Here is a 27,948-nt window from a genome sequence, read left to right as displayed (position 1 = left end):
AACATGTTTACATTAACATTTTAGAAGGCTTTGCAGCTTCCAAGTTCCTTTATGTTTACACACAGCAGAGATCTCTAGGAAAATCTGATAGGAAAGCACAGTGTACACTCAATTATTATAACAGGCACCTGAATGAAGGTCTTAAGGCAAGGCAGCTCCACTTGCTTTACACACAACTTGCTCCTTTCTCATTATATTCTTTTCTATTGCTGAGTCAAGAAGAAAATCAAATTTTATCAAATATTTGAAGCAAAATATAAATGCCAGGGAAGAGTTCTTTCTCAAATTACTTTCTATTAGATATGCCCTTGTCCGAGACCAGGGTAATAAGACATTTTAGCCCTTTCCAACAGTCAGATGTCAACCACATCAAACCACATGATCAGCACATCTCCAACTAAAAAGCACCCCTGAAGAAAGCTTGCCTTGCTTAGCAGCTCACACAATGTTCCATCAAGTTTTGGATGAAAAAGAAGAAAAAGCTTGGGTTATCACATCCCTTTGCAGCTCTCCCAGTCCTTTACATCTCCACTAGGAATCCAGGCAGGACTTCAATGGCTTTGGTTTCTCTGGAGCATATTTTCAAAGCAGGCATTCAGTCTCAGTCTGATCACGAGAGTGATACTAAAAGGGTTTTAAAATCATGGGGATTTAGGGTTAAAAGGAAAATTAAGCTTGGTAGGCCCTGGAAAAATAAATACCCTAGGTACATGAAGAACTTGTACCTTGCTAGAACTGCACCTGTGTAGCTAGTACATGATAAATTATATAATTGTTAGATGTGGTGATTGTTTAGTAATGAAATATAATTACTATTTAATCGTAAGAATAACAATGAGAAACTATGGTCAGGGGCCTAAGAAAGATCACGAGAAACTCATGTCAATGTATACAATAGAAAAATACAAGTCTAATAGTTAATATGTAAGTTATATAACGATAGAATATAAAATACATTCAGCTTGAAAGCCATGTCTCAGACAGATTTGGGTCTGTACCCCTGACTCCCAGAGCTCTCAATAAAAGCACCTGCATGGAATCATATCCTGTGATTATGAGTGTTCCTGAACGCCAACAAGAGCAGGGAAAAGGGGAGAACATTCCTACAGCTCCCTGCAAGCTCCTGTTCTAAATGCACAGCAGAAACTGTGAAACATTTTCTAAGCAAAGAGAAAACCCTGGGGGATCAAGATGTTATATGTTGTTCTGTGCCTGGAACACCCAAGAATTCCCTGAAATGGAAGAGGAGAGCACAGGGAGCTGCAGATGTTCCCAGCAGCAGCACAGACGGTCCCTTTGGCTCCTGTGTCACAGAGGCCTCGATGGCTCTAAAGCATTGAGAGCCCAGTGCTTACAATAGGTGAGGGGAAACATTTTTACAAGACAGGTGTAAAACCACTGTGGGAATCCAGGGCTTCCCTCTGGCTTCCCTGGAAGGTCTGGGACCCTGGCAGGGGTCAGGAACCCCCCTGGACAGAGCCCCCAGAGACACTGGCTGTGATCTCTGTCCTGGGAAAAGAGTTTTCAATCTTACAGGATGAATTACAAGCTCTGAGTGTTTGATAAAAGTAATAATTAGTGTGGCATGGGTACAAAAGTAAAATGTCAGGTTTCTAGATTAGGGGTTCAAAGGGCACAAGATGGAGGAAATTGGGTGTGTCTTGTCCTTTTTCTCCTTCTTCATGCCCTCCATGTTTCACTGTGGTGTTGGCATTTTTCTGTTGGTTTAGGCTGGGGACACACTGTTCAACGTAGGTGACAGATATTGGCACGTTATTGTAAATATAGCACAGGTAGTTTCTGGTATTTAATGTTTGTAACATCCCACTGAGGGCAGAGCCCCACACGCTGCCCTGCAGGACAGAGCTGCGGCAGGGCAGCAGAACATGTTAGAGATAAACAGAATAAACAACCTTGGAACAGCACAGACGAATTATGGCTTCTGCTTTGGCAGTGGGGCAGAAAGACAGAGACTTTCTACAATCTGGGAATCATCAATACCTGCAGATTCCGACAAGCCACAAGGCACGTGAATACACCAGCAGCCCAGCACCATTTCTCTCAGATCATTACTCATTTTTTCACATAATATGAAAGATAATAACTCCTTGTACTCAGGTACCACAGAGGTGCTCTGTTAGGGTGCTGCTGCCAGTGGTCTGTCACCCTGGCTCCCACACGATGGGAGGAACATGGAGTGGCTCTGATTCAAGAGGCCCTACAAGCCTAAAAGCTCTTTACTGGAAATATAAAAAGCTCCCCAAAAACTAAAGCGGTGAGAAAGATTTCAGCGTGTGCATTATGTTCAGTCACAGGAGAATGACATGAGGGTTTTGCAGAAAGCTCAAGACCAGCACAGAGGATTGTGAGCTGGATTCTGATTCTTATTTGCAATTCAAGAGGTCTGTGATTGATCAGAGCATTGTTTCTTCTCCTCCAACTACAATCCTTTCCAGCCTCAGGGTAAAACCAAAGAACAAGGAGTGAATAATGCTCTTAAGGTATAAACCTTTGGCATTTGGTGGATATTTTAGCCAATGCTGGCATTTAATTACTGATATCAAATAAAGAATTATACAGCCTCATTCAGCCTGATTTCCCTTACAATATTCCAACCAGTAGCAATTGCAGTCTAAGTCTCAGGTTGAAGATTTTATTTGCTAATTAGATTTTGGGGGAGTGGGGGAGATAAATCTGTTAGTCCATGGTTTGATCAAAAGTTTGAAAGCTAGTCTTACAACAAAAGAGTGAAATTCTGGCTGCAAAGTCAACATGAGCCTCACCCAAAATTTCTCACAGCCCCTTTAACAGCATAAATGTTTCAAGCTAGCACATCTGGGTCTCTGAAACAGTAGCAGCAGTATTTCAAATATTCTCAAAGGCAGATACTTAGATAGGCTTGAACTGGTGACAATAATTGTCCAGATCAGCTTCTCAGGCCAAATAGAAACACACCAGGACCACTGAGCAGGCAGGCTCAGTTTCTCACAGGAAACACTTGAGTGAAGCAGGATGCCAGGGCTTCAAAGAGGAAAAGCTGGAGGGCATAGCAGCACATGTGCTGAGTGGCAGAAAAATTAACAATTTTGATACTGCAGCTACTCCAAAAGACATATTGCCAAACACACTGAGGCAAAGAATAGAACAGTAGAATTCAGTGAAAAATTAGAAAATACTTGGCATGTTTGGGGCATCAAATAATCAATATTTGCTCCCCAAATTGTAACTGATGAACCAAAATGTTCTTTAGGGCACAAAAGACACCACAGGAGATCAAGCAGCACATGCCAGAGCTTTGCCACCAGCAGCATTCTCCACAGGTCATTTAAGGCAGGTCACAAACCAGCAAAACACCAGCTGCTTGCATTTACTTTTTTTGTTACATTTCTAAAACAAACTTCTCTTGAGACAAATCTGACCGAGTTATTTACAATATTTTCTCTTGCTCTGACCATTTAAATAGATTTGATAAGCAAGCCAGATTCCATGGCAGTGCTTCCAACAGTTAACTTGCAAGAAATCCTGTGATGAACCTTAGTCCCTTTTCACACTGACTTTATTATACTCACAGAACTTTACACTTGTTCATATACAATGTGAAAATAAAACACTGCCAGGCCAGCAGACAAACCAGTGACCTAAATGTTCCAGAAAATGAAATTATATATGCCCTGGCTGTCCTGCAGGGCTTGCAGGAGCAGGAAGAAATATCACCAAATAACTTGAATTCAATAATTCCCCAGCAGCACCAGTTCCCACAACCTTAGGAAATTCTGATACAGTCAGCAGGAGAAAATACATCTCTCTGGCAGATAACTACAAAAAGAGAAAGTGGGATGCTCAGGAAAAAGAAAACTAAAAGGAGAATTATACACTGGAAGATATATAGAAAGAGAAAGAACAGAAGATTTCTTCTCTGTCAAGCAGGAAGTTACAGGTCCATCCTGTGTTAACACTTCCTTTCCATTTTGATCACAACCACCTTTATTTTTTTAATTTATTTTAAACCCTGGCTTTGAAGTGGTGGGTTATGGGAATGAAATAAAGGATGCATTACAAAACATTCTCAATCAGCCATTTGGTCTGACCAGCTGAGCTTCTTTTAATGTTATGCAAAAGAAGCTGAACAGGCCCTCAAGTAGAGGATGCTCCTGGTCTAAACTGGAGCCTGATAAAATAATTGTCTTCCTATTAGAAGGTGCAGTCATGCAGCCCTGCTGCTGAAATGGTGCTTTGATCATATCTTGTGGAAAACTGGCAAGACCAACCACTTAATGTCACATTTCTGCTTTTACTCTACAGCTCTTATTACTTTATATGCATAAAAAATGCATGGCTACTTATAAATGTTTGATTATATTCCGGACTAGACCTGTTACATTTTTCACCTCCCCTTCAGGAAAAAGTCTGGAAAATGAACACATTCCATACAGGGCATGGGATACTCTGCAAAATTGAACACAGGCATTCATTCAAAGGAGAGCAGCAGCTGTTCCAGGAACAGTACCAAAACCAGGGATGTGGAATTTGTCCTTTTTTGCAAATAATTACGTTGAAATTGCGAGAGGCAGCCTCAGTGTTATAATGCTAGGAGGCTGAGACTCTCCTCTTATGATTGTCCCTCCTTTCGTGTTCCTGCTGTGAGACAGAGCATAATACCACTCACTCTTATCAGGTGAGCTGGTGATAATTATTGTTTTACAGCTCCATGCAAGAAAACTACTCTGGGAAAGGGACATAGATGTCAGGACAGCCTAGATCCCTGAAAAAGTGAAAGAGTAGCCTACAAACCTACCTAGTAGTTGGGAGGACTCACTCATAAAAGATTCATAGTGGCTATTGAGTCCATTCATTGATCCAACCTTCTACCAGCAGCTACTCTTTACAAAGAGTGCTGTTTCCAGGTATTCTCCACATCACTCACCTCAATTCCCAGAGGGGCAGGCAGCCCATATTAAACTGCACTGATAAGAACATCCCTGGAGAAACCACTTCTACCTGGGCCCATGAAGCTCTTGGAGGTGTTCTAAAACACTCTGAAAAAGATCAAAGAACAAAGTACTTACCAGCAGGAATGCTAAGAAGATGAAGAAAAATAAACATGGACATGCAAAACAAAGATTTTGGATGTACACATTGCACTGCCTGAAAAAGATCCCACTGTAAGTCTTGCCATGCTACCCGTTGCCTTGAGACTTACCATAATCGAGTGGCTGTGCAGTCTTTCAGCTTGAAGCTGATTTTTAAAGAACAGGTATTTCTCTGCTCATTCTCTTTCTTTTATTTTACTTGCACGGATGTATTTTGACTAGATCTAGGAGTCTGAAATCACAAGACAAAAAGCCCATGAGTGAAGGAAGGGGTGGGGAAGGCTTCTTTAATCACACAGGTGATGGTGAAGGGAGATTTGCACCTGGGCCAATTACTCATTAATCTGCAGCAGCTCCTGGTAGAACCACTTTGTTCTTATTGTGCAGATGATAGCCAGCAGGCTCTCCTGTTTTCCAGCTTCTATTTATTTCCCAGGCAGTAACTACCTGTTCTATGCATCAGGAGATTAGGAAGAAAATGTGTTATTTCCATGAAGGCTGACACAGCCTTTTTCTCCATTTATACCTACTGATTTCTTTTCCCCCACTGATGCATTATATGAGTTCCTCTCTGAGTTCCATTTTTCTTACACCAGTGTTTTAAAATCTTTGAGAAAATGTGTGTGCTGTTTAGAATACTATGGAGTGAGGATAGACCAGGTGTGGATCATTTTACATTGCAGGGAAATGAGGCCTCTTTTCTCCATAATTATCAATTCTGCTTCTACAGAGAGCTTTTCTCTACTGCTAGGCTACAGCCCTTAGTTACCTTGTGCCACTTGGTAAATATTCAAAGGTCACTACACCAGGATTTCCCCTGGAAGGCAGAATTCCTAGAAACACAGGGCTAGGGTAAGGAAAACAGTCCTGTGTGAAGCTTGGCTCCCTAACAAAGGATGAAAATTTCTCAGTAGATAGAACTGAATACTGAGAAAAGGAAAAGCTTTGATTCTAGTTCTAACATTACCTGAGGAATATCAGTTATCAAAGAGGGAGAACACACAATTTTACCAGGAGTGAGATGTTTAAAGTGCTATAGATGCTCTTTTTTTTGGACTTGGTGGAACATAACAGATGCAAAAACCATTGGAAAAGTGGAGAATGCTAAGCAATGTTACCATGCAGGTAACATTGCATGGCAGGCACTGTGCCTGTGTCAAATTCACCTTAGATGACATTTGTTTTTCATAAAGTCATTGAAGCTTTCACCAAAAAACACCTTTTACATGTTTTCCTTTTATCTTCTCCCTAATTAGCTTTTTCAGTAGAGTTAAACTGGAGGTTAATCCATTTGACTTTAGTGTTGTCTACATGAAGGTATTTGAGATAAATCAGTTTTAACTTATGAAAGGTTTAAATTCAGAGCAGAGGAGTCAAACTGTATGAGTCCATCTTATGGACACTTGTTCACTTAAGCAGAGTTTGTTTCCACAGTGGACAATGTACAAGAGCATGAGTGACACGACAATGGGGGAGGGCTTAAAACTGGCAGAGGGTATGTTTAGATAGGATATTAGAAAAAATTATTTACTCTGAGGGTGGTGAGGCACTGGCATAGGTTGTCCGGAGAAATTGTGGCTGCCCCATTACTGCATCAGGTTCATGGGAGCTCTGAGCCTGGTCTAGTGGAAGATATCTCTGCCAATGGCAGGGGATTGGAATTAGAAGATTTTTAATTTTTTAAAATTAAAAATTTTAAAATTTTAAAATTTTTAAGGCTGTGTGTGCAAGATGCATCCAATTTGTCTGGGTGCATTAGCTGTCAAACTCTCACAAAACCTGCAACCCCATGTTTGCCCAGGACAATCTCCCCAGATCATTTTGGTCTTTTTTCCTTTTATGTGTTCTCTGTATTCTTTACACATATATTTGGAGCTCTGTATTATTGCATATATAGCCAGCTTTCCCAGTACTTTTCCCTGCCCTGATAGGCAGAAAGACAAAACTCATTCTAAAGCCCCTATCCTCTCTTGGCTCTTTCTGGGAACCAAGGCTAAAAACAGCTCTTCAGGACACATTTTCATCTACAAGTTTCCATCAGAGAAGGGAGGACTTAGAGAGGGGGTGTGGGCAGTGGATTTGTAGAAATGCTGACTTAGAAATGCCATAGAATAGGGCAGATATTGTTGAGAGTGAAATGGAGGTAGAAGAAAGTTTCAAAAGATGGCCTTGCAAATAAGACAAGATACTTTGGAGAAACAGAACTATGAAAGATGCATTGTAGTGGGACCCATGAGGGGTTTTAGATGATTTGCTTTAAGGCATCTACAGCATGGTGTGGCAAAAAGCTGACAGGGCAAGAAACACTTGTATTGTAATTAGGAAATAGTTGGCTTCTGATTGTGATGGCATGAATTACAACATCTGTGTTGTCTCACCCTTCTCATGAGACTGAAAATGGAATAAAAGTTTTTAAAACACCTCTCAGTTGCCCCATCTCTGTGTCAGGAAAAGGGTGTTTTCCAACAAGGGGGAAATTACCTCACCTCTTATGTCTCTAATTGGTGATTTTTGTCATATATGCTAATTTGCTAAACCTATAAAAACTGTGTAAAAACCCTAGTCCTTCATGGAAAGAACAATGACCACTAGGATATTTTTAGTTGGAAAGTACTACCTTCTCCTTTAGCAGATAAAAATACAGCTACATGGAATAATTTGTTGTAATAGGAAATAATAAAAATGCCAACAACTGTTCACGCACAACCTCTTCAAAGGAACCTTTGTGCTTTTAAAAATCAACAATCTGAAAATGAAATGGGAGGTTAAGGTGATTCCCTTGGTGCAGCTGAGGCTGCTACATATGCAAGTGCTTTGTGTCAGGCTTTTGTGCCAGCACCAGCATATGGGATCAGACACAGAGGAGGAGTTCTGAACTTTTCTGCAGATGGATGAAGGAATTCAAACTGAAGTAGCAGCACAGATCTTGCAATAGCCAGTCCAAAAATAGTAAAGAAATCCCTTTTCTACATTTAGTACTGTGTGGTTGGGTTTCTGTGTTCATTGATGAGCTCCTAGGCCAGCTCAAATTTTACAAGACCTATAGCTCTTTATTTCTACAAAGAGTCAAAAGAGTGCAGGAGTTTTGAATATTAGCAGGTTATCTCACTTTTTGCTTTCACTGCTTTCAGCAGGACTGGCTCCACTAAATAACACATAAATCTTAACTGTCTGTTATAAAAAGTTTATTTTGAAAAAGAGTTTCTTGCCAGACTATTATCCATTTTGTACCACTTTTTCTTTCCTTGTTCTTTTTTATTTTTCTATGAGAAAGAAAGGTTTATCCTCTCTTTTTTCTTTCTTTTTCTCCTGATCTAATTTTTTGTGGCTGGTATATAAGAGCGCTGATTGAATGTAGTTTTTCATTTTGGCAGCTTTTTAAAAACAAATTCCATAGCATGATCTGACCAGTGACAAATGACCCAGCACTTCCACTTGGAATACTAATGCTCCTGGGATCTCATGGAGATGCAGCAAGAATTAAAAAATTACTGCACAGGAGAAGTGGTAACTGATGTAAGTCCTGCAAACTGAGCTTTTGTCCTCCACCATTTCTACAGTAACTGTGCAATGCATTGTGCTTTCTATTCTCAGGCTCGCCTTGGAAGCCAATTAAATTAAAAGGCTATTCATTTCATTCTATTTGTCTCCAGGACACTCACACAGAAATGCAAACAATTCCTGTTCACAGTTCCCTGCATCAGAGAAACTGATACTGTACTGCTAATTTGTGATAACACTATTAATCAATATGCAATCTGCCCCAATTTAAGAGATGTACATAGTATGTACTGTGAATTTACAAAACACTGATTAGGGAGATCATGAAATTCAATCTTCTGAAGGGCACGTCTTTCAAATCCTTAATGCAGCTCTTTTTCTTGGTTTAATCAGATAGTTAATCATTACAACTTAGGCTTTCCAAGAGCCAGATTCATCAATACTAGGAAGCATGGATTTGTAATATTGAACATTTACAGTCTCAGGAAAGCTTGGTGAAAAGCAAAGCTGTAAAAGGTGGTTGGCAAGCACTTTGCTGCTTTAAAAAAAAGCAATGGAGGAACTGAGAGAATATTTCCTAGTAAAACCAAAGAGTCATTTGAGCACTGATCCACCATTTTGAACAACAGAGAAACATAGTCTAGATACAGTGTTCTCTAAGGGACTAGTCTTGTCTCCATCTCAGTGAGAAATTAACATTTTTGTTAAATCACAGAAAACAAATGGACAAGAAACATTATTATCCTGTGTTTTTATACTAAATTAAGCTTGTGGTACAGTTCCCTGTGCAACTTTGAGCAAGTGTAATTTCAGATCTGGAGGAATAACCTTCACTTTGAAGTGAAGCAGAAGGACTTCAACACCATCCTGCAGGATATGAAATTACATCCTGCAACCTGCCATTTGTAAGTCATTTTTGCAGGCTAGCAACCACACATTGGAACGTGCCTATCAACAATGGCAGGTCAAAGGCTTTTCTAATGGTTGTGTTACTGAAGGTTTGCTGATAGAGAAGATGTGGGTTTGTAACAGAGGCAGCAGCCTCCACTGCACTTTATCTGGACATGGCTGGCAGGGTGTAACAAGCTAAATGAGGCTGAAATGACAAAAATGCCTCCAGGTTCATGAAAACCCGAGACACTATTTCTGGGAAAACCTGGCAGTTTACTCAAAATTGCCAAACACTTAACTACCTTTGTCAGAGAGATGAAAGCATTCTGGCCCAGAATCACTCACCTGCAGTGCTAAAACCCACGGGCCTTCCACCAGGGGTGAGCTTGAAGACTTCTCCAGCTTGAGAAAATGAACTTGCCTCCCCCTGTTATGATTAGATTAGTTCTGTGTTCTTCCCTCCCTGACTCTCAAGAAAATTTCAATCAGTTACTGTAGTAAGTATTAGAAGACGAAAATTTTAAAGTGAAGAACTGGTAAGTGAGGACAGGCTTTGTAATATAGCTTGGAAAAAGAAGCAAATATGAAAATTTCAAGCAGGTCACTTCAGCCTGTCTAGTCATCGTCTACTATGCTGACTAGAAGGAACTCAATAAAATGAAAGGTGAATGACTTTGAGATGACTGAAGGAGAAAACCTCTTCAGCCTGAGAATTTTATGGCACAAAGTATCAAACAGCATTTAGCAAGCTTCCAAAAAGCCAGCTAATGTAATGTACATGTATAATGTATATGTACATTACATATAAATGTAATGAACTGCAAACCAAAGCACCTGGAGGGGTTTGTACATATTTTTATTCACCAGCACAGGGGGAACAGCAGAAAGCAAGAGCTGCACAATAAGGACCAGGAACTGTGGGCTGGCACATTTCTCTATAAATTGCCCTGCTGTGAAGTTTCTTGATCCATCTCCTGACCCAGCTGGAATGGGCCCTGCTAAAAGAGAAGATGCTAAATTATAAAATCCATAGGTCTATTGGATATGGAGCTTCAGGTCTTTCTTTGCCCTTTGCTGCCTAAGTCCCTTGCTTTGAGATAGTTTTCCTTGTTATTGCAATTCCTCTGCAGAATATTAATCTTGAATTTGATGCAACAGTGCAGGGGCAAAACCTTTACCTGCCTCAGTTTTGCAGCTTAGATGATGAGGACTTTAACAAGAAAACTCTTTGATAATTTATTTTTGTTTGGATTTTTAAGTATAGCAACCAGTTTCTAACAAAAACTCCCACAGCTTCTCAAAACTTCTCAATGCTTTTATTTTTTCTATGACAATTTCCAAACTAAGGTTTTTCCTGAATGGGATTCTATTTGAAAAGAGAGGACAGAAAGTGGCCAAACCAGATTTTTAAATTCATTTTTCCTAAATGAAAAGAGATTTCTAAAAGACTTATTTTTATTTTTTAAAAGAAAGATAACTTAGGTTTTGGAAAAACCTGGAGGGAGAAACTGTGAATGGAACTCAAAGCTGCAATGTAATTGTGACCAAAGACTCAGCTAGTTTTGAAGGAGAACTTGATTTTATAGAAGAAACAACACTTAATTACAATAAGTAATGATAAAAAAAATTTATAATGGAAAGGAAAGAAAACTTGTTTTATGCAAGGACTTACCAATGCATTCTGGACAGGATCTGCTGAAGACAGATTACCTTGGTTTTTTGTTTGTTTGAGGTGTTCTTCACAATCACTTCAGGCATGGTGTCCTCTCCAGAGGTATGAGAAGACCTGAGAGCTGGAAGTTTCTTCCTGTGAAAGCAACAGAGAAAATACAATTTTAAACATGGATAATATCTGACTATGAATGGTTAGCAGATATTGTAGCATACATATACTTTATTATGGTATTCTGCTTCTGTGTTTTTTTAGAGCAGAAAATTGAGTACTTCTTTGCATGATAGTGCTGAAAATAAAAAGAATTGGTGAAGAATTGTCGGGGTCAGCTTGTCAAGACCCCAGCAGTGTGAAAGTTCTTTTTCTAGCCCGTTGAAGCCAAAGAAGGAGTCTGGAATGTGTCTGATTGCATTTTCAAGGTAGTTTATTTGTCCTTATCTATAACATTCTTTCCCTGACCTGCTGAGGTCCATCCAGAAAGGAAGCCATGGCAGTCTGCTGTGAGCCTTGGGCAGCTCCCACATTATATACTCAAAACTATGAGTAGTATGTTTACAATTTCTTGGCAATTCCCATCATCTACGTTAGACTGTGAATCTCTACCTTAAACCATTAGAAAAGTGTCACCATCACACCAAGACATGGAGGACAAGAAGAAGGAAAAGAAGGCCAGGACACGTCCAAATCCCTCCATCTTGACCCCCTGAATTATACTCTAAAAACTCCAAATTTCTACTTTTCCACACCCTATGTTAATCCAGCTCCCACACTACTCAAACCCGTGTGGCTTGTAATTCTTCATACAAAGCTGGCAGTTTTTTCCATGGGCTAAAATCGAAGCCACAGCTGGTTTTGACTTCTTGCCAAGATCTCTGAGACCCCTGCCAGGGTCTGGAGACAGCCAGGGCAGCCAGAGGGATGTCCTGGACTCTGACAAAGAATAAATCAATAGGAGTGTTTAATGATACACTTCTGTTATTCACTGAAACATGGCACCTCATTTTGGGCACATGTGGAACATGCACAAGATTGTGCTTATAGGGAATACCTATTTCTCATTAAGAGTAAATTCAGGTAGACTGTGCTGTCCAAAGCACCAAGCTTGGTAAATCAGAAGTAGGACATCTCTAAAACTAAGCCTTTCTTACAGAAGATGAAAAAAAAAAAATCTGAGTCACATCATCAATAAAGGATTACTAAAGAAAAAATCCTCTGAGACTTAAAAAACAAGCTTATATCTAGACTCCCCCTTAGTCCAAGTTGTTGTTTTCCATGGAAAGCTATTGAGGTAAAAGGAGTATCACTCTAGAAGAGGTGATTTTATTAGTTAATTTGTCTAATTAGAGGTCCAAGCCATGAGGACCAGCTACATTCTGGCTTGAAAAGTCAAATGTGAAGCTCACAAGTAATTAGATTTGAGAAATGAGGCCAAAAGAAGTTCCAAAACTAGTGAGTGTTTTGATCAAAACTTTGAAGGATCTTTTAAGTAAAGCAAAGTTAATTAAATAAAATGTTTCATGACTGATTAGAGTGTACATTTGACCATCCGTTTAATCTCACATTCTCCTACTCACCAGCTGGAAAGCTGAAGAGACTTTTTATAATTTCATTAGAGCTACTTTGTGGAACAATTTAATTGTATAAAACCTTATAATGCACAAGCACAACACTACCAGCTGCTGGCTTCTGCTCCTGTTCTCTCCCTTTCCCTCTCCCTGTGCCATCCACACTCCCCCACTGCCTGGGAACTTCTCTGAAGGAGGCTTAGCTGCAAAAGCAAGTGGATTTTTCTTGCCTACCATCCAAAATGCAGAGTTCCTGAAGGAGCAGGAGAGATACAGAACTTCCTGAGTCCAGATCCCACTGAGGTAACCTCCTCAGCAAAGTGTTTATCTGATAATGTAGAGAATATTTTTGGAGAGGTGGGGAATAGGTAAGTTAATATTGAGAGGACAAATACCCACCTATGTAACTGCTTGAAATTATTCTTTGGATTCTCAAATAACTGCAATGCTCTGGCACAGCACTCCCCTGTCTGTCCAAAGAGAGGAAAAAGCCTTGGCTAAATCAAACATTTGGATTTTCAGGATGAAATGGCCTAATGTCACCTTTGTGATTGGCTCTCCAGCAAAGCAATGGAAGAAGAATGAGAAGTATTGCTGACAAGTGAGGGGACACAGCTCATCAACATGCAGCACTTCATGCCATGCAGCACACTTGCAAGTGCATCATATTTGACTGCTACCATTTATCTTATATATTTTTTTTTTTTGCTAAACTATATTTCATGCCTTTCTTTGGCTGACCTCCAACTCCTCTGTCGGAGGTGGTACAGAGAATACACAGCAAGAGCAGAGGCAGAGAGAAGTATCAATTTATATCTCAGCCTTTGTGACTAATCACTAAGTAGCATCTCTTCAGAGCGAACAAATCTCAGAAAAGCTCCCATGTGTTCAAGGCTGACTCTGTGCACATTCGCTAATCAGCTTCAGATTATAATCAGGATATTAGAACACAACTTTGCAAAGCAAAGTGGCTGAGAAGATCAGCAAATACTCACCAGTGGGAAGAAAACAGAACTTTGGAGGGGAGAATAGACTCCCATCAGCTTCTGACTGATCAGTCACACAGCCTGGGAAGGGACAGAGCCCTTGCAAAGGGACCACTCTGATGGGATCTCTCCCTCATGGCTGAGAGGAGGAGCAGCCAGGCTGTGTCTCTCCTGTTTCCCCTCCAAAAATAACCCTAAAAGAATGACTGGCAATCAAGAATGGATATTATCCAGACAAAGTCCCCTTGCTATGACCGGTGAAAGGAATTTATTTTTTCTTCTGTGAGTAGCCTCAGAGAGCAGCAGGGTGCTGAGTGATTCAGCTTTTCTGCACAGCAACAGCAGCACAACGTGTGCAGTCCATCAAACCAGCCTTCTCCCCCTGCAGACCCACAGGCTCTGGCACAGGGCTCCTCCAGCAGCCCCAAAGTGCAGCCCATGGTGCCATGGGCAGGAGTGGCACCGGTGACACTGTGACACTGTGTACAGCAGCCTCTCCACACGTGCACTCCCAACAGAGCTGATGCTTCAAACCTCTCCTTTCCTCCTGCTCTCACCTTGGTCCCCTGGTTTTGGTGCATCATGGAGCCTCTGCACAGGGAAAAGCAGGTGTAGAAGAAGCTAACAAGATCCTCATTAAGACCAGATTTTGATAATGACAAGCCAAATCACTCCCAAACTTCTGCTTCTCAGCATTCAGCTTTAATGATCACTTGATTTACAGCCAGAAAAATTACCTGCAGTGATACTGCTGCCAAACTAGAGCCTCCGGTCATATTTAGTTTCCATTTCAGCTTCTCTACATTGAATATTCCCCTTGGAAACCCAGAGAGCAGCTACACTGTCTGTTAAATGTGTTATATAAAGACAATTAGAATGAGGTATTTGGGCACTGACCTGCTTGATTTTATTTTCAGCATTTTCTCCTTCCCACTCCCCCACATACATTTGTGAAGCATGAAATAAATTCACCCCTTCTGACTCAGTTCTATTCTTTTTCAATGACAGAACACTTGAGGTTGGTAAGTGAACTGTGCTGGACTGGGTCATGTTTTCAAATGAAAAAAATAGCCCCATGACCCTGAAGCAGATTGATATAATTTTGATTTCGTAACTGGCAATCATTTTTCATCATTGTTTCAAGCATGAAGGATTTAGCAATCGCTGCATAAAACTTCAGTGGCACAAAACCTTTGATGTTCTGTCAAGCAGCTTTGCTTTTCTCCCTGTCATACAGATTGCAGTCACAAATTACTCCCTGGCAATCCTAAGTGAGGATTTGGAAGATTATTAGAAAAAAACTATGAGATTTAAAGGGCTATTAGAAGTACCTTTGGGTTTCAGCAACATGCAAATATGCAACCGTGTCTTTCACAAAAAAAATCTTAATTTTCTTATTTTAATGTACTGCTGTTTTTTCTCTCTCAACGATTCTTTGGTTGGGCATTTTCACCTCAGATTCCAAGTAATCAAACTGTCAGGAGAAAGCACTGAAACAAACAAAAAGCCCCACATTAGCAATCTGCTTGTGAGCTGCAAACACATGCACAGGTCTCTCTGAAAGGACAGTTGTGCTGCTTGGGGTGTGACTCTGCAGGATAAAACTATGTGGCAATACAGAATTAGAATATAGAGTTCTATTTTATTTGAAACTACTGCCTTCACAAATTATTTGCTGTCTATTTTCCTAGTTAGGAATTTTGTCCTGGCTTGAGTTCCTTTGGGCTATCCTGAGTTTTCTTGTGGATGCCCATTTAAATTAAACAGGTCAAAATGCAAATGTTCTGTCACCACAATAGTTGGTGCTTAAAAATCCACATCCTATCCATTAAAGCCCTTCAGCTAAACAACTTAGTTGGTTTTTTGGTTTTTTTGACTTGCAGTTTTACTTCATCAACAGCATCTACAGTTTACTGTCTTCTGTATCTTGTTGTGATACTGGATTCTGTAGACCCTTGGAGCATCCCCCTACCTACTGCTGCAGTTTTGGGGATGCAGCTTTCAGATCTTTGCTTCACGACTGCAAGAGATTTTTATCATCCAAACAGACTCTATCTGTAACATGAGGATAACAAAACTTCTCCAAGTAATTGATCTGCCCAAGGTTATACAAGGAGTGGAGGTTAAATATCAGCATCTTCCTCATAGCCTTGGAAATTATTAATACAGATCATTACTGAGTATTTGAATTTTAGAATGATGCTTAGGCTCTATTGAAAACATTTTACAGGAAACTGCCCTATTTCAGTAATCCCTAATGCAATGTGAAAAGAGCACAGCAGTCTAATGAAGGGATGAGAAGGAAGAAGAGGCATAACTAGTAATAAATCAAAAAAAATAGGCTTAGCTGTATGCACGAGATCTGCAGATGAGTGTTTCCTAAGTATAATCATGTACAGACAGGTACTGAGATCCTCAAAACTGGCTAATTCTCTCCAAATGCCTCATATTTCATGGCTTACAAGATTTAAATTGACCTCTTCAAAGACTAGGCACTGATGAAAGTTCAAATTACACAAACTTTCCTTTACACCTTAGGAATTCAACAAGACTGTACAAGCACCATTTAAGTGATTGGGTTTTGGTGTGCTAGTACTCTCACTTATTTCTCAGCATTTAATTACCTGTGTGCTGCTACATACCTCAATGAACTCCTTAGGATACAGCTACAACTCAAAAATTATTCACTGAAAAGAGCTGTTGAATAACATTTGACACACACAGGAATCCATTTGTAGATAATCCTCTATCAGCAAAATTCATTGACTAAATTATATGCGGTTAATTACTCACTCATGTCTCACCACACAACTTTCCCTCCTCTCCTTTAACAAATTCCTAAAATTATCAAAATGCTGATCACAGCCCATCAGTCTATGCAGCCTCTGTCTCCTTTCAAGTTCATCCCTCCAGTCCTTTAGTAAAAAAAACCCTTCTGGTTCAGCAATTTGGCAAACCAGGGAAATTTCTACTTGCAATAATATAACTCCTGCAAGGCCCTCCAGTCAGCAGGAATGCCATCCAGGGTATTCACTGCTGTAAAAATGCAGAAACAGCTGTCCTTCCTTACCACAGGACTTCTATTGGAAATGCAGCCCTCAGTTCTGAATGCTTTGATTTATGGGAGGGAGAAGCAGTGTGAAAACACTGTCAGGCTTCTGCAGCCACTTAGATAGGAAACTGATCCATCCCTGTACATCACGCTCAGGAAAAGTGCAGGAATCTGGAAGGCTATAAATCAGAAGAGGCTGGAGATGTGGGGTGGGAGGAGGAATCAGAATGGTAAACTCAGCTTGTGCTTAGCTTTAAATCCTGAGAAACTCTGAAGAGTTTCATTAGGTTCTGTTAAACCAAATCATGCTCTGTTATTCCCCCATCTTTCCCCTAGTTGGTTCCTCTCTGAGTTGTGTCCTCCCTTCCAGCTGCCCCTCAGGTTGTCTCCCCCCTTTGCTCCAGACCCTTCCTTGCCTATCAGGACGATGCTGCCCCTTCTGCCCTGTCCATCACGGCCACCCTGCCCTTTGTTCCAGCATGATCCCTGTCAGTTATCCCATGGACCATCCCCTATTGGACCTTTTCTCACCCCTTTATCCTGATTTAGTGTAGCCCAAAACCACACCCTGAGTGTGACCCTATTGTATCCACCCCGTGGTTTTTTGAGACTTTATAATCCCATGCACAGAGATGTGCAATCCTTCACCCTCTGACTTTTGTAGTGCTGCCCTCCAATAAATTGGTTGTAACTTCACTGCAGAAGAGTCTCCTCTGCCTTCTTCACCCAGTCCCTGACGCCTCATCTGGGAGCACCTCTGTGGAGCAGTGAGCTCTAAGGTCCTGCCCTTGGCAATGCCCACCCAGGGCGGTTCCCCACACTCACCACTGCTCCAGAACACCAAAAGAGCTAGCCCAGACTCCAGGAGACAGTGGCAGGCTGCTTCAGGAATTACATCTTGCCTTTCCCAATTGTTCCTTTATTTGTAATTCTCCAGCACAAGTGCAGACCCACACACCCCCTGCTCCTGGCTTGCAGCCACCTGGGCCAGCAGGATCTGTCTGCTCTGTTGTGCTCCATTTCCCACATATCTTCTTTAGAAACTATTTATTAAGATCTTAGACCTGATGTATTTTTAATTCTGCTGTGAAATCCTCACTTAGGGAAGATGCTACAAGGCTTCCACCCATCTCTGGCCCTGGACTGTGCTCTTTCCTTCCCTTCTCTTCTCACAACCCCACTTTTTAAGGAGTCTCTTTTAGACTACAGAAATAAACTCCCTTTTCCCACCCTGTCTGCACAGTGCCTGGTTTATACTGCTTACATAACAGCTCTCTAACTACTAAAGGGTAAAACTGCAGCCACAAAATTCATGCTGCACATAGCTCTAAACTTGAATTAGCCTTCCCTTTCTTGTGACAATTTCTATTGAATTCCATGGTCCGAGGCTTTGCTGATCATTGCCAGCCCTGACCCAGACTCATAACCCCACATGTGATTTCTGGAATATAAGATTCTGTATGATTAATGTATCCTGTCCTAATCCTGTTTGCAGCTGATCCTCCTCTGCACTGACTGGTCACAATTAGCCCAAAAAGGCCTTTTGTGACTGTCCTGCATATGAGCATGGAATCTCTGAAATTCCCTGGAAAAAGTATCACCATTAATGCCTTTGGCTCCTCAGACAAAGGAACTTTTCCAGCAGAGTGCATGGGACTAGACCTTCTCACTGCAGAGTTGTACTTTCAAGGCATTTCCTTGGGCTTTTCCCCAGGGCATTTCCTGGATTGATGTGGGAAGAGATGACAAGAGAGTCTGCAGTTTTTGGGAGGGGTGATTGGCTGCAGCCCTTAACTAGTCATTTTGCAGCTCACCCTCTGCAAGGCACCTCTGTTCCACATGGTAAAAAGGCTTTATTTATTCTTCACACATCTCATTAGAAATGCTTTCAATGTATTCTAAGTAGACCAAGCAACCAACTTCTGCCCTTGGATACCCAGCCCAGTTCTCCTTGACATCACTAGCACACACAGACTATCTGAGGAAAGAATTCAGCTCAGTGTAACATTTACACTGCATGCTGGTTATTAAAACAGCCACCGGCTCCTGTTTCATAAGCAAAGCTATAAATTCCAGGCCATTACATAAAATGGCTTTACAGAGCATTTACTTAGCTACAGCTATAACTTGCAGAGCTCTGCTCACTTTTGGAAGGAGGAACACAGACAGCCCTGCTCCCCTCTGCTGCAGAGGTGCTGGTACAAAGCAGGAGAAACAGGAGAAACATTGCACATCCCACTCACTGCCTGGGCCCAGTGGGAACCTGAGCTGCATTCTGGGGGCAGCAGGGGAGGGAGTGACTGGTGTGACACCTGCAGGGCTGTGTCACGATCTGGGGTCAAGCACAGGAAGGACATGGAGCTGTTGGAATGAGGCCAGAGGAAGCCACCAAGATGATCAGAGGGATGGAGCAGCTCTCCTTGAGGAAAGGCTGAGAGAGTTGGGGTTGTTCAGCCTGGAAAAGAGAAGGCTTAGGGGTGACCTTCCAGTACCTAAAGAAAGCCTGCAAGAAAGATGGAGAGGGATGTTCACTAGAGTGACAGGAGAGGGAGGAATAGCTTCAAACTGATAGAAAGTAGGTTTAGATTAGATATTAGGAGGAAATTCTTCCCTGTTACAGTGGTGAGGCACTGGCACAGGTTGCCCAGAGAAGCTGTGGATGTCCCATCCCTGGAAGTGTTCAAGGCCAGGCTGGATGGAGCAACTTGGGATAGGGAATGATGTCCCTGCCCGTCTTGGGGGGATTGGAACTGGATGATTTTTGCAGTCTCTTCTAACCCAAAGCACCCTGTGATTCTGTGGCATATCAGGAAAACCAAGTGGAGATCTTGCAGCTGATCCAACTAACATGTAAAGATGAGATGGTGCCTTCTTGAGAGTAAGACTGTGCTACAGAGCAGAACAATTTCCAGGCCCTCTCAGGTGTCCTGTGCCTCATTTCTTCATCTGTAAAATAGGGCTAATACTTCCTTCTCACACAGGTGATAGGGAGATGAAAGATGCTCAAAGATTAAGTATGGTCCATAAAAACATGACAAGTTTGATTCAATATAAGCTGGCAACCCCTGTAAGTTTCAAAGCCAATTCTATTCACAGATTTTAGTGCCGTTTCAGAACATTAATGTCTACTCTGCTACTGCAGTTTGCTTTGCAAACCCACAGCTGTCAAATAGAAGTCATTAGGAGAAGCAGGGAGAAGCCAGAGTTTTTGTAAGGACAGATCAGGAACAAATTAATTCATATTGGCTATGAATTTTGCATCAGTAGATTTCAGTGCCAATCCAGTGGTAATAAACAGTTTATATTCTTGCACTGGCTATTGTTTTGAGCTTTGTTCAGATGGACACTGACACCTCTAAATTGCTTTATAGGCTGTTAACATCGCAGAGATTTTCTTTGCAGCTGATTACCCAAGGCTGGAACCTTCAGGCTAAAAGCTGACACAGGAGCTCATGTGTACCAGCTTACTGGAGCTATGCTGATGGGTAGCTGAGAGTCTGATTTGTAATTAAAGAGCAGAAAATTGACTTCTAAAAAACAATTGTGGGATGAAGTCTGCCAGGAACTCACTGGCCCTGGAGTTTCAGACAACAGCTTTTAAATTTTTCTGTGCAGAGAGGCAGCCTGTCAAAGGTGTGTGCTTCCACCACCTAACCAGTCACAGCCCATTGCCCACACAGTTGTATCAACAAACAGAGCACAATATTCCAGGCAGAATTTAAAAGACATTAATTCTAGCTAATTTACCTAATCCAGTCACAGCACGGCTCTAGAGACAATTTCAGGAGCACAGTCAAAAGAGCAGGAGTGTGTGTACATCCCTAAAACTGAGGATTGTCTGGGGATACAAACCTACTTCTGGTGGCTTTCCCAGCAGGTAGCCCTCACAGAAATCACCCTCACCTGATACCACCAATAAGCAAATGATGAGAACCCTTAGACTAGAAGTCAATTGTAAAGAATGAAAAAGAAAAGGCAAATAGAGACCCTCCTGACACTCAGGAGGTCAGGAGGAGCTTTGTGTCCATTGTTAATAGCAAATAAAACAGAAATTCTTTATGCCACTTCTACTGCCTCTCATACTACTGGCTGGTGGCATGCTGCAGAACTCCTCCTGTCAGAGCTTTAAACAATGCACACAACTGACTCCAACTTAGATTTGACGCTTTTCCTCAAGATTAAATGAGCTACTTGCAGAGACAAACAACTCAGTAACTTTAAAGCTCCCTGCCTTAGCTGCTTCCCAGTGACTCCTCATGAGGGATAAATCTGTGATATTTGCATTGATTCATCTTTAAATGTAAAGCAGAATAGATCCTGTTTCTTTAATAAATTTTCATAGTATTTAAATGGGCTTATTTTAAAAGCCAATAACATGTTTGCTTTGGGAATATTTTGCATTTATATTTACCTTTTGGCTGGCAGCTCATTATATGGGAAGATCTATTGCAACTAAAGCAGTTGAAGATTATAAAGATTCTACAAAGGATTTACATGTGAGGCCCCTTTGATTGTGATTTTCAGCAATGTTACTTTTCCCCATTTAGTGACATTTAAGGATATTGGGAACCTTTTGGTGACAGAGCACAGCAGCAATCCTTGGCTTCTGAGGAGAGGGGGCTTTGCTGCACCCATCCTGGTTCCTACTGCCCATGGAGCAGGTTTGATCAGCAGGTACCAGATTTCATCCTCTCCTTTTTGCAGCAGGGGAAAAAGGGATACAGAAGAGTGAAGAGAACAGCAGAAGAAGGGTAATTCTTTTCTTGTTTGCTCACAAAAAAAACCCCACAGATTAGAAGGTGCTAACTCATTCTGTCCTCTCCAGTTATGGCAAAGTGCTTTGAGACCGTTACTGGGGTATTCCTGCGATACCAAGTCTTGTTTTAGGATTCATTATCCAGCTACCTACGCTTCCCTCTGCTGCCAGGGGAGCTCTGCAGCAGAGCAGGTGCAGAAGGGATGAAAAATCATCCCAGTGCACTGTCAGCACTTTAGTTTAACCTGACAGTAAAAGTAGACTTCAGTAAAATGTGGAAGGACCTGAGGCACGACTCGGTTCTGGACGCATGTGCAAATCTGTGAGTTTAGATATCCACAAGTCATGGAAAACCTTTCTGGGACTTGGCTCCTCTTGAACCCAAAGGGCTTCCAGGCACTGACAGCACTGAGAAAACAGAGAAAACTCTGAGAAAACAGAGCTGCTGTGCTGTTTTCATTGCTGACCCAGCCAGCCTAGAGCAGCAACACGCAGTGTCACAGGGCATCAGCAGTGTCAGTGGGTGACAGCACACTGCCTGAGCAGCTGCATCACTCCCAGCCTTTGTTTTAGCCTCTGATTAGCTGTAAGAAATTAGCTGTCACACAGAAATCCCAACCCACAGCTTGGAAATGGTATTTGTGCAAAGATTCTCCTAGGCAGACGTGAAGTTCTGCATTTTTTAATAAAGCTCACAACTGAATATTATCAAGTGGTTGGGGAAATCAATACTTTGGTCGCTGGGTAAATACTTTGGAGTTCTTTGCTGGCTTTAAGATTTACTGTTTAGCCACTCCAATTCCTATCATGTGCAAATGTTTCCTATATTAACGGGAGAAGAGTGATTTGTGGGGAGTAAATGGGAAATAGGACATCAATTTAACAGGGCCATTTGGGGTTAGCATAAAATGACAGAACAGTAGGAAGCAGTTAAAAGCTTCTCTCCCAGCAATCAAAGCTCTGCAATTTTGAGTCTTCTCCTCCAATCAAGTAGTGTATTGATGAGAAGCCCGTTCTGATAATGACTTTTGAAAGACCTCATTCTGGCCTTCTGGTGTAAGTAATTTCTCTAACTATGGTGTCCTAACAGGAGCTCAGCAAATTCATGTCATCTATGCAATCACTTGAGATGGATAAGAAATGGCAGAAACTGAGGGTAAGAGACTTCTTTTCCCTTAAATTGGATAAATTCTTTTCCTTTGAAGATGCTGAATCTCAGCCTGAGTTGCTGGTATTGCTTTTTCTGTGTGCTGCTTCCTCTCCTGTCTGTCCCAGCTCCTTGAAATTATGGATAGCCCATCCTTACTAATTCATCAGTCCTCCTGTGACTCAATGCATAAGTTCCTTCCTGTGCTGCATATTTTTAAATCTCATTCTGTAAGGCTGCTCCTAGATCAAGTCACACTCACATTTCATTCCAAGCTTTATTTCAATTAATATCACTTTTTTGGCAGTGCTGAAAAGAAACTCTCATTTTTCTTTCAAAAGCAGACATGGAGTGAGAATGCCATACTTTCTAGAAAGGAAATGGTGTTTGCTCCCAGTCCTGCTAATGTCAGGAGATGTATTTCATTACACAAAAATACACCTTCAATCAGTGAGAACAAACCTCTGAGCACAGACCATGCTACTGGAAAATCAGAACAACACAGTAGCTTCCAGCTGACATTCCTGACCATTCCACAACCTGCTTTTTGAGCTCCAGTTTGCAGTTGTGAGCCTCTGCCTTTTCCCTGTGATACCTATGATCACCATGACTGCTCTGTTGGGGAATTCTGCCTGTAAAATGGGATGAAAAATGACTGCCATGAGCTGGTAGGAACCCCAGCTTCTAAATATCTCATGTTGCACTTCACTGATTTTTAAAGCTCCTAGTCCCTGCTGAGAAATGCCGTGAAATGCTGACCTAATATGATCTCTGCCTGTCAGTTCACATTTGTCCAAACTCTTGGCAGGTGTTATGCCAGATCTGGGATCATCCATCCCTCTGCAGCTGCAGAAGGGTGACACAGAAATCCCAGCAGAGGCCAGCCTGTGTGCCCCAAATTAATTCACCACAAAGGCAGAGGGTGAGCCCATGCACAACTCACACCAAGTCAGGACAAATGTTTGATAAGGGATCACAGCACCCTGCTATGCCATCCTGGAAACACAGCAGGGTGCAGAAAAAGCTTCTTCTCCCAGCTGTGTCTTGGAACTTCTGCTCTTTGCCCTCTTGCTATGAGGCAACAAAGGTCCTGTGTAGAGGGATGAAGGAGAGTGCTCAACAGGACAATTACAGACTATTCTTGGAAAGCATTTTCCTAAGCAGGGTCAACCAACCTGCTCATCCTCAGGCACTGAGAAGAAAAAGCATCTTATGTAGCACATATTGTATTGTAAAGAAACTGCTGAATGAAGCATGGAGGATAAAGCCAGAATACGCAGGGATTGTATTCCGAAGCTGCAAAACAAATTCTCCCTTTGTAGGGTCTAGGGAAGTCTTGAGCATAGTCAACTTTTGAAAATCATTTAAATAGTTATCATGACTATTCTGACCTTCTGTGTGTTAATTTGGCTCCCCTGATGCCTGAATAGCTCTCCTGAAGCCAGTTTACTGTCTATTGTCTGTGCCTGATGAGAGCTGTTATTTCTGATTAGATACTTTTCCTTTGTATTCCAGATCTCTACCCTTCATATTTTTCCCTCAGCACTAGTGGTGTCTGACTTGAGTACCACCCCTAGCATGCCCTGGTGAGAAAGAACAAAAGCAAGAATGTGTCACACCTGAGCCTAAGGCTGCAACCAAGGGACCATAACCTCACATCTGGAAGTGCCTTCATGTTGTGCTACTCCCATGCTCTGGAAGTTCTGTGGGATTTAGTATTTCTAAGCTAAATTTCCATTATTCTTTTATTCATAAAACATCCCACTACAAAAACAAGCCAGACATGCCAGGCTCTAGCTCTCTGTGAATTTATTTTATAGCATCACAACTTCCTGCAGAGAGGGTGTTAAAGAAAGAGACGGTTCCATGTATGTTTTTAAGGTAGATGTCTCCCAACACCTCCCCTGAGCACACTGGGACTATTGACTCTGGAAAGGCAGAGGCATAAATTAGCCTTTGCAGAATCACAACTCTTATACTCTACCAGAAAAAATGAATTAATCTCATTTTCCCTTCTAGGTACAACCAGCAATTGGCTGGAGAAAACTGAAATACATCTGTATGCAGAAGATAATTATCCTTCCTCTCTTGCCATGCTAGACCATTCAACTCATCCAGGGCAGCTTGCAAGCAGTGCACCAAAACACTGGCGTGTCCCACCCTGCCTCAGCCAGTCTTTTTCACCAGGTGTTTCCAGTGCCCCCAGTCTCAGGGCTTTGAGCACATGGAAGCCTTTGGCATAGAGAAGGAATAGCAGCTCAGGAGAGAAAAGAGCTGGAGAATCTCCCAGAACAACAAGAAAACTGTGAAAAATGCCTATTTTATAATTGGCTTTTTGCAAGTATTACAATGAATATTATATGTGTAATGTTAGAAAGTTATGCTGTATTAATTCTCTTAAGTATTGTGTTAAATATAGTTTTAGGTTACAACATAATGTTGAAATACAAATGTAAATCCTACAAATGTAGGATTAGTTTTAGTAGCTCAAGGAAGGGATAAGATAATCAAGAAACTCTTTGCACAGAGATAACAGCACCGGACAGAGTTACTGTCTTGTTATGGGAAAAGACAAACATTTTCCCACTTTCTCTCTGTCTTCATTGAACCACCAGGATTAAGAGGAAGAAGTTGACAAAAAACAGAAAAGTTCTTAATTTGCAAGGAATTTATGCATCATGTATGAGATCTATGAATATGCAACAGGCAATTGCTTTTAAGGGTTATTCCTTTGTTCACAAGACATGCTTTTCATGACTTAGTGTCCAAGAGCATCCGGATGTTATAAATGAAAGCTTCAATTTATTAATTTAAGAAAATTTATTAAATGTACCAACCATAAATTTAGAGAATAACAACAAAAATTCACTATCAAAAAAAGTCAGTGCCAAGCCCGGGTGTTGGCGCTGGGTGAGACACAGGTTTGACCACTGCAGCAGAGGGTTCCCTGTGTTTCACACTGACTGGTCGATTTTTATATGATTTTTCTTGCCTTTGGATATTTATTGTGTATTCATCATCCAGGCGTTCCTCTGACCACCTTGATGGATGATCCATCTCCGGGCTGGCCACTTTCATTTGCTTGTAAATAAAATCCTCCCTCTCTTGTCCAGGTGGTTTCAACATTGTGTTGCAATCCCTGTCACTGGCTTGTGCGTTTTAAAAACTTCTTATAAGAGTATATCTTAACAGTACATAACTATAAAATATATGACAATTTTATTTGCACGAATTATCATATACACATATAACACAGATATCTGTAATCTTTTTCTTTTTATTGTCTTGTAATTGTCCTAACTCTAAATTTTATTACTCTAATTGTATTGCTATTTTTATAACCATTTTATTATTACTAAACTTTAACAATTTTAAAAAGTGATTGGCGTTTTTCACAAAAACAAACTCGGATCCTCAGCTGTGAAAAACAACCATCACGTGCCATTCAGCAGCCCAGCCATAACCCTCCATCACCAAGGGCGTTGCGATACAGGATCACGTTTTTTTGGCTCACAAAATCACCTTGCTCACCACATCCCTGTTACCTGGGAGCCTCCACCACTGCCTTCATGGACGTGGTCCCCAGGGCACTTCATGCTTCCAATCCCTCACAGCTGCTGAAGTGTTTGACCATGCTCAGTGTCGCTGCCACCACAAGGCAAGACAAGTTGTTTTGCCCTCAAGGAGTGGAAACCCTTCCTCCCTACACAACTGTCTCGGTTTACAAGACAGGAGTCTGCTAGGGAAGGCAGAAAGCCTCCCTTGGAATGGAGAATGGAAACTCACTCCCTCCAAATTATTATAATTTTTAAATAAGGGGCTCTCAGGCAAATAAATGGCAATAGGACGCCTGGACGATGAATACTTGATAAATATCTAAGATTGAGATAGCAGAGTCATCAGAGAGATACACCTCAATTCCAGGTTCCAGGAACTCCATCCTGGATGAAACATCACTCCCCAGACATGGTTTTGTTCAGTTCATCGAAGAGAAAGGAAGAAAAGGGACTTGGCCCCAGGCAAAATAAACTGTATAAAAACTGCTTGAGTGGAATGGTGGGTGTGAAACACAGAGGACCCTATGCTGTAGAGGTCAGACCTGTGTCTCACCCAGCACTGATCCCAGGCTCTGCATTGTCCTTTTCTTTGTGACTGGCTCAGATTGAATTTAATCGTTAAGTAAAAACTATTTTTAATTTTTAATTTGGCTGGATCAATCCTTACTTATAACAAAGGGACTATGGGCAATTTACAGACACTTTCTAATCTTAAAAGTATTTTATCCGTGCTATGCATCTTATGTGCTAGAATTCTATACACAGACTGTAAAAATATACATAAAGCCTTGTACAAATTTACTGTTCTGTCTGTAGATTCATGGCTGAATATAAAGTATTCTAGCAGAAAAGCTTGGGGGCAGGGCACACAAAATCTGATGAGCAGGAGTTCTGTACAATTTAATAGAAAAATTTCTACCTTTATTTCAGATAATCAGATTATAGTGGAATTTCAAAATTAATCTCCCTATCTTTGGCAGTTTTATTTTGTGGTTTGGGAATAATCATACAAAATGAACACTACAAATGAAAATTCTGGATTTATTGAGGTCACTAGGGCAACTCCTACTGATTTCAAGTGGGCCAGGGCCTCATTTTATGAGGAAGTCTTGGGGAGAAAATAAATTCAGTCTTCTAGAAACAGAGCAACATGCCAAAAAGCCTTCTCTTAATTTTATTTTGAACATGGCTGCACTGCCATCTGAGAAAACAGCTCCTTTCATTGCCTTCAGGAAATCAGCAGGTAGTCCTGCTGCCAGTGATTCCCTGCAAGCATGGAAGGACAGGCTGGCTTTCAAATTCGCTGCTTTTTACCGTGGCCAAATATTGCTGATGGGCTCAACAGTCTGGGCCAGGATCTTAGCTCCCACCAAGCGCTGGGCTTGGGACATCCCAAAGGCTCTCTGAGATTCCTGAAGCTTGCCCTGGGCTGTAGGATGGCTACTCTTGCTTGGCCAGGAAATACTACAGGTTCCTACACTTGAGAGCTGAGTATTCAGAGCCTGTTTTAGACAGGACCTTGCCCTGCTGTGTGCTCCTGAGCAGTATCCAACCATGTGGGAGCAGGGAGCCTTCTCCACCAAGCAGGATATTTATTACCTCCAAGACAAACAACTGAGTGCATCTCTTGGGGTCCAATTCCTCCCAAGTCAGAAACATCCTAGCACTCTTTCCTTCCACTTCAAACTTCCTTTGTTGCTGGCACAAAAAACCACCTGATTCTCTGCCTCA

At 41.5% G+C, this 27,948-nt stretch overlaps 2 long non-coding RNA genes across 6 annotated transcripts in view; both read right to left on the bottom strand.

Moving 5' to 3' along the window:
- The window catches only part of LOC115494539 (uncharacterized), a 118,280-nt gene extending 112,956 nt beyond the window's left edge, over window positions 1-5,324 (bottom strand). For all 4 annotated transcript variants that reach the window (XR_012055345.1, XR_012055346.1, XR_012055347.1 and 1 more), the window contains exons 1-2: window positions 5,201-5,324; window positions 4,925-5,036 (exon numbers count right to left, since the gene is read on the bottom strand). This is a non-coding gene — a long non-coding RNA (uncharacterized lncRNA). The remainder of the gene's footprint in view (window positions 1-4,924; window positions 5,037-5,200) is intronic.
- Window positions 5,325-8,417: 3,093 nt separating this feature from the next.
- Window positions 8,418-15,057, bottom strand: LOC140683820 (uncharacterized). 2 transcript variants are annotated; one of them, XR_012055344.1, is made up of 4 exons: window positions 13,715-15,057; window positions 13,119-13,189; window positions 11,155-11,289; window positions 8,418-10,480 (listed from the first exon to the last, which is right to left on the bottom strand). It is a non-coding gene; the product is annotated as an uncharacterized lncRNA (long non-coding RNA). The 2 variants fall into 2 exon arrangements; XR_012055343.1 differs by lacking the exon at window positions 13,119-13,189.
- Window positions 15,058-27,948: the final 12,891 nt, after the last annotated feature.

Source organism: Taeniopygia guttata, chromosome 3 (assembly GCF_048771995.1).
Source record: "Taeniopygia guttata chromosome 3, bTaeGut7.mat, whole genome shotgun sequence".
Lineage (NCBI taxonomy): Eukaryota > Metazoa > Chordata > Aves > Passeriformes > Estrildidae > Taeniopygia > Taeniopygia guttata.
Note: the sequence above shows the minus strand (reverse complement) of the source record. Positions and strands in the feature narration are given on the sequence as shown.